This window comes from Bos grunniens, chromosome 14, assembly GCF_055505025.1.
Source record: "Bos grunniens cultivar Pamir isolate PY7600 chromosome 14, Bosgru_T2T1.0, whole genome shotgun sequence".
Lineage (NCBI taxonomy): Eukaryota > Metazoa > Chordata > Mammalia > Artiodactyla > Bovidae > Bos > Bos grunniens.
The window spans coordinates 38,922,183-38,928,182 of NC_141178.1; positions in this window are offsets into that span (position 1 = coordinate 38,922,183).

The window sequence follows — 6,000 nt, forward strand, 5'->3', positions numbered from 1 at the left end:
CACGTGGACTCTCTCATCTGGTCTCTTTCTCTGTTTGGCTGCCTCCTGTCTTGGTTGCAGCACGAGGGATCTTTCCTTGTGGTGCAAAGACCCTTATTGTGGCCCCTGGGCTCAGTAGTTGCAGCTCAGTTGCTCCGAAGCATGTGGAGAAACTTCTTTCCCCTCTCTCTTGGAAATCTGATTAGTCCTGGGGAAGGGAAGCAGGCAGCTGCTGAGAGTGCCAAAAATCCTCGCTGTTGATGGGGCGGTTTCTGTGCTGTGCTTGGTGGGGGGAGGCGGGTAGGCAGCGGGAGGGTGCAGGATGGGGGACAATATCTGGTGGATCCGCAGCCAATCCAGCAGCTTGTAGTCTGTGAATGAGATCTGGGGTCCCTTTGGTTCTGGCACAGCAGCGCTCACAAAGTTTTAGGCTCCCGGGCAGTCTTCACACCATCCTTCTTGCCCACCTCAGGGATGGTGTAAGTCAGGTGGGCACGTTGGCAGCAGAGGGCCTCTGTGCTGTCATTCCCCATGTCCAGGGGACATGATGGATAGATACCAGGGCCACCTCCCACACAGCTTAAGGGCGCAGCCGGGTGTTACAGCATGGCATTGGCCTGGTGCAGAGTGAGGTCTCCTTTCTGGTTCTCCAGGAGCTGCCTGCACAGATAGAGGCCTAGAGTGGGTGCTGCAGCTGGGTCTCCTTGGTCACCACCTCCTCCTTCCAGTTCTGGCCCTGCTCAAGCCAGCGGCTCGTGGGTGGCCTGGCAGACCCTGGACCAGGGAAGGGGACAGCAATGTGGGGCAGCAGGGAAGTGGCAGAGCTCACACCCGCTTGGAGGATCTTCCACCGAAGTTGACCTGGAGAAAAGGGACGACCAGGGGCTGCAGAGGAATTAGCATAAATAGCATCAGTAGCAACCAGAGCAGGACAGACCACATCCCCCTAAACAGCTGGTTTCGAAGTGGTACCAATAACTTGGCTGCTAAACTTCTGTGCCACCTCCTTTGCCAGTCTCTGAGGTTTATTACCACCTGCTTCCTGACCAAACCCAGGCCATTTCCTCAACATCCACCTCTATGTCATCACTGCCTTCTGTCTTGTGGTTTAACATTGGCAGTTGGCCGAAAATCCAACTGGAGCCCACAGGTTTTACCATAAGAAGTCTTTTTTTTTTTTTTGGCCATGCTGTGTGGCTTGTGGGATTTTAATTCCCCAGCCAGGGATTGAACCTGAGTCCTAACCGCTGGACCACCAGAGAATTCCCCCACAAGAGATTTTTTTTCATAATTGCCATGTAACTTTTCAATATGTAACACTTTTAAAGCAAATCTAACCTGTCCTCCTCACTGTGAAATTTGTGGCTCTGAAGAGATTTAACCCTTGAGTTTGCTGAGTCTCCTTGGAGGTAATTCTTTGGAGAGAGACTGGCTAACTGCCCTGAGAATTTGCTTTCATAGGAGGCCAAGGGAGCAGGTGCCTGAGCAGCTGGGAGAGAGTGTCTTGTTTACAATGTAAACCCGGTGTGGTTCACACTCCTCCAGGCCCAGATTCTGGCCAAACAGTACAAAGACGAGTCATCACAAAGGAATACAGGAAAACAAAGGGGGAACGTAGCAGTATAAAAGAGGGGAAAGAAATTAAATAGATAAAACCAGTAATAGCTAAAATGAGACCTGCAAGAGACAAAGAAAAACAACAGATTAGATGATTAGAGCTAATATTTCCAACTCTAGGAATTAAAAAATGAAATATTTTGGAAGGCAATTTTTCAACATCTGATGAATTTTATTTGTTTATTTACTCACTTTATTTAAAGCAACTTTATTAGGTGAAACTCTTTTCTATACAATACACTATATATTAAAGGAAATATCCAATACAAGGATATCTAATTCTAAAAGAAGTCAATTCCAGTATTTTTTTTAAAGCATTTAATATATTTTGAAAGTAACTCAATCTAACATATCAATAAATTACATATGTACAATTTCCCACCTCAGAAGTGGTTTGTTTCACAGGCTAAATTTCTTAGGGGAAAAAAAAACACAAATGATAAAGACACTTTAAAAATATTTTTAGAGAATCTCCATATCAATTAACATATTTTTACTGCAGGTACTTATAAAGTGCTTAACCTAATAAAGTGAAAGTGTTAGTTGTTCAGTTATGCAGCTCTTTGCAACCCCATGGACTGTAGCCAGCCAGGCTCTTCTGTCCTTGGAATTCTCCAGGCAAGAATATTGGAGTGGGTTGCCATTCAGTAAAAAATAATTAAGAAGTAAAATAGCAGAAATTAAAAAAGAGATGTCTTAAAGTGGAAATAGGTAAATATTTTAGAAACATACCATAGTAGCTTGTATCGAACATGTGACAAAATTTGGTCTTCCCTGGTGACTCAGATGTTAAATAATCTGCCTGGAATGCAGGAGACCTGGGTTTGATCCCTGAGTTGGAAAGATCCCCTGGAGAAGGAAATGGCAACCCACTCCAATATTCTTACCTGGGACATCCCATGGACAGAGGAGCCTGGCTACAGTCCATGGGGTCACAAAAAGTCAGACAGGACTTAGAGACTAACCAACAACAAAGTCGCATAAACATATGAAGATAAATGTACAAGGATATCCAAAGCTGTATTATATTTTACAATGAACACTGTGACACAACCTAAATTCTTTCAACAAAGATTCAGGAAGCACCCATTAGGGCCCCTCACTAAACCTAACATCTTCATCTGTGCCTCCCAGCTCATCCCTTCCCATATTTTCAAAAACACTGTTTGTGCTGCCAGCCCTTCATCAATCACCATATTTCTCCTCTCAACTAGAACTTTCCCGTTAGTGCAAAGCATGATGTCATTATCATCATTTCAGAAACAAACAAAACACAAACAGTGCTCCTCCTTGACTTGGTCCATTTTTAATTGATCCATCTTTTGCTGAGCTTAGAGGAAATTCTTTGCATGTCTTTTCTCTCTCAGATGTTTCTATTTCTGCACCTTCCATTTTCTAGAAACCCAACTCAAGTTTCTATCCCCATTTCTCTCTGACCCTCATCAAGGTCCCCACTGACCACTGTCTTGCCAAATCCTACAGCAATTCTTGGTCATCATCTTACTTTCTCTGTCGAAGCTGTCTGACTGAGTAGGCCTTTATAAAACATATTGCTGTTATTTCTGATGACTGCTTCTTCTTCATCATTTTCCTGTTCTTTCCCATGTTTCACGGTTGAAAGCTCCATGGTTTTGGGCCCTGATCTCTTCTGCAATGGCATTCTCTTCCAAAATGACCTCATCCATCCCCATGGCTTTAAATAGCATCCATGAGTAGATGACTTTTTTTTTTTTTTGGCCAAGTGACAAGCATGTGGAATCTTAGTTCCCTGACCAGGGATAGAACCAGCAACCCCAGCAGAGGAAGCATGGAATCTTAACCACTGGACTGCCAGTGAAATCCCTGTTGATGTCTTTTAAATCAATATCTCCAAGCCCGATAATCATCTCACCTCTCCTTGGAGAACTCAAACACCTAGCTACCATCTCTACTTTGACATTTAATAGATCATTCAATCTTAACATTTCCATATCACAGTTCTTCATTTTTTCCACCTCTTGTTTCAAAACCAGAGCTTCCCTAGTCTCTCCCTGTCAGCTGATGTAGCCAGCAATCACCCAAATAATGACTCCTGTCCAAAGCCTAGAGTCATTCTTGATACTTATTTCCCTCACCATCACCCTCCTCCTCCGTTCAGTCCATCAGCATATCCCATCAGTTCTCCATCCAATATATATCCTGGGTCTGACCACACTTCACTATATTCCTAGAACCTCACTGGGTTATAACTTTTCTCTGAAGTGAACTGCTACCTGGTCACTCTGCTTTTGTTCTTGCCCCCCGAACAGTCCACCAGCTACTTAGCAGCCAGACAGATCTTGTGAAATCCTAGATAAATTCATATCACATCTGTGCTTCAATCTTTCATGGTTTTCTGTTGCCCTGAGAATAAATTACAGACCTCTTCCCAGGACCCTAGTGATTTCTCACACCAGCCACCATCTTCCCTTCCTGTTCACTCCATCCCAAATCCACTGGTCTCTGGGTTCAAGCCAAGCTTGCTCCCGTTCCTGGAACTCAGCCCCAGCTCTTTCCTCTGCCTGGAAAGCCCTTCTCCAGATCATCAGGTAGTCTGACCTTATTATTCAGTTATCTGCTCTAGTTCATCTTCTTGAGGAGATTCCCTCATGACCAATCAAGAATAAAACTTCTCTTGTTATCCCTCCCCCCTTACTAGATATGCCCTGTCTTATCACTTATTTGTTTGCTCTCTTTATTCCCCTTCTACTCATCTACATTCATATTAGGGACATCATCTATTTCACTGCTGCCTCTTTAGCCTGCCACATAATAGGTGTTACTATTTTTTGAATGAATGAATGAATGCTGGAAATCTTCTTAAGATATATATTTAACTGAAAGAAAAAGCAACTTTCAAAATGATATGTACAACACTACTGCATTTAAAATAGATAACCAATAAGGGCCTACTACATAGCATCAGGAACTCTGCTAAAGACTCTATAAAAACCTGAATGAGAAAAGAATTTGAAAAAGAATAGATACATATATATGTACAACTGAATCACTTTGCTCTACACTGAAACTAACACAAAATTGCTAATCAACTATACTCCAATATAAGATAAAAAAATAGCATGTAAGTCAAGCCCCATTAATATATTAATATTAATTATTATAATATAATTATATAATATATAGCAATTATTATTAATAACAACAAATATCTTATTATATGCTTATAAAATGTTTTATATATAATATTTGAATGACTGCATGGGAAATTTTTCAAAATATGTTTTTATTGACATATAACTAACATGTAACATTGTGCAAGTTTAAGGTATATAATTTGTCAATTTGATACTTTTATGTATTACAATATGATTACCATCATAACTTTGTTTTTTTATTCAAGACTATTTTTTTAAATTCATATTATTATTTTTGGCTGTGCTGGGTCCTCATTGCCGTGCGTGGGTTTTCTCTAGTTCCATTGAATGGAGGCTACTCTCTCACTGCAGTGCACAGGCTTGTCTTTGCAGTGGCTTCTCCTTCTGCGGAGCACAGGCTCTAGGCATGTGGGCTCAGCAGTTGTGGTGCACAGGTTTAGTTGCCCTGCAGTATGTGGAATCTTCCTGGACCAGGGATCAAACCCATGTTCCCTGCATTGGCAGGCAGTGTCTTAACCCCTGGCCCACCAAGGAAGTCCACCACCATAACTTTAGCTTGCAATTTAGCTTGCAATTCTACCACATCACATCACTTCTTTTTTGTGATGAGAACATTTAAGGTCTAGTCTCTTAGCAACTTTGAGGTTATATACAGAGTATTGTTGGCTATAATCACAAGGCTGGGCATTAGATCTCCAGAACTTATTCATCTTTTAATTGCAAGTTTATACACTTTGACCAGCCTCTCTGCAATTCCTCTACCCTCAGTTCTATTAACTACCATTGTATTCTACAAGTTTCCACAAGTTCAACTTTTTTGGATTCTCTCTCTCTCTCTCTCTCACACACACACACACACACACACACACACATATATATATATATATCACCGTTTCTTTATTCATTCATCCATTGAGGAACATTGAGGTTGTTTCTAGGTCTTGTGAATATTCTTGCAATAAACGTAGGAGTGCAATTATCTTTTTTTTTCTGTTGCACTGCATGGCTTACAGGATCTTGGTTCCCTGGCCAGGGATTAAACCCAGCCATGGCAGTGAAAGGCTGCCATCTTAACCACTAAGCCACCAGGGAGCTCCCAGATATCTTTTTGATATCTTGTTTTATTTCCCAAGTCATTATTAACTGAGAAAAAGGGAAACTTTAAAAATGGTGTATAAAGTCAAATACCATTTCTCTTACTACTAATATCAATAAAATATATATATATATATATATATATGTATCAGTTCAGTTCAGTCACTCAGTCATG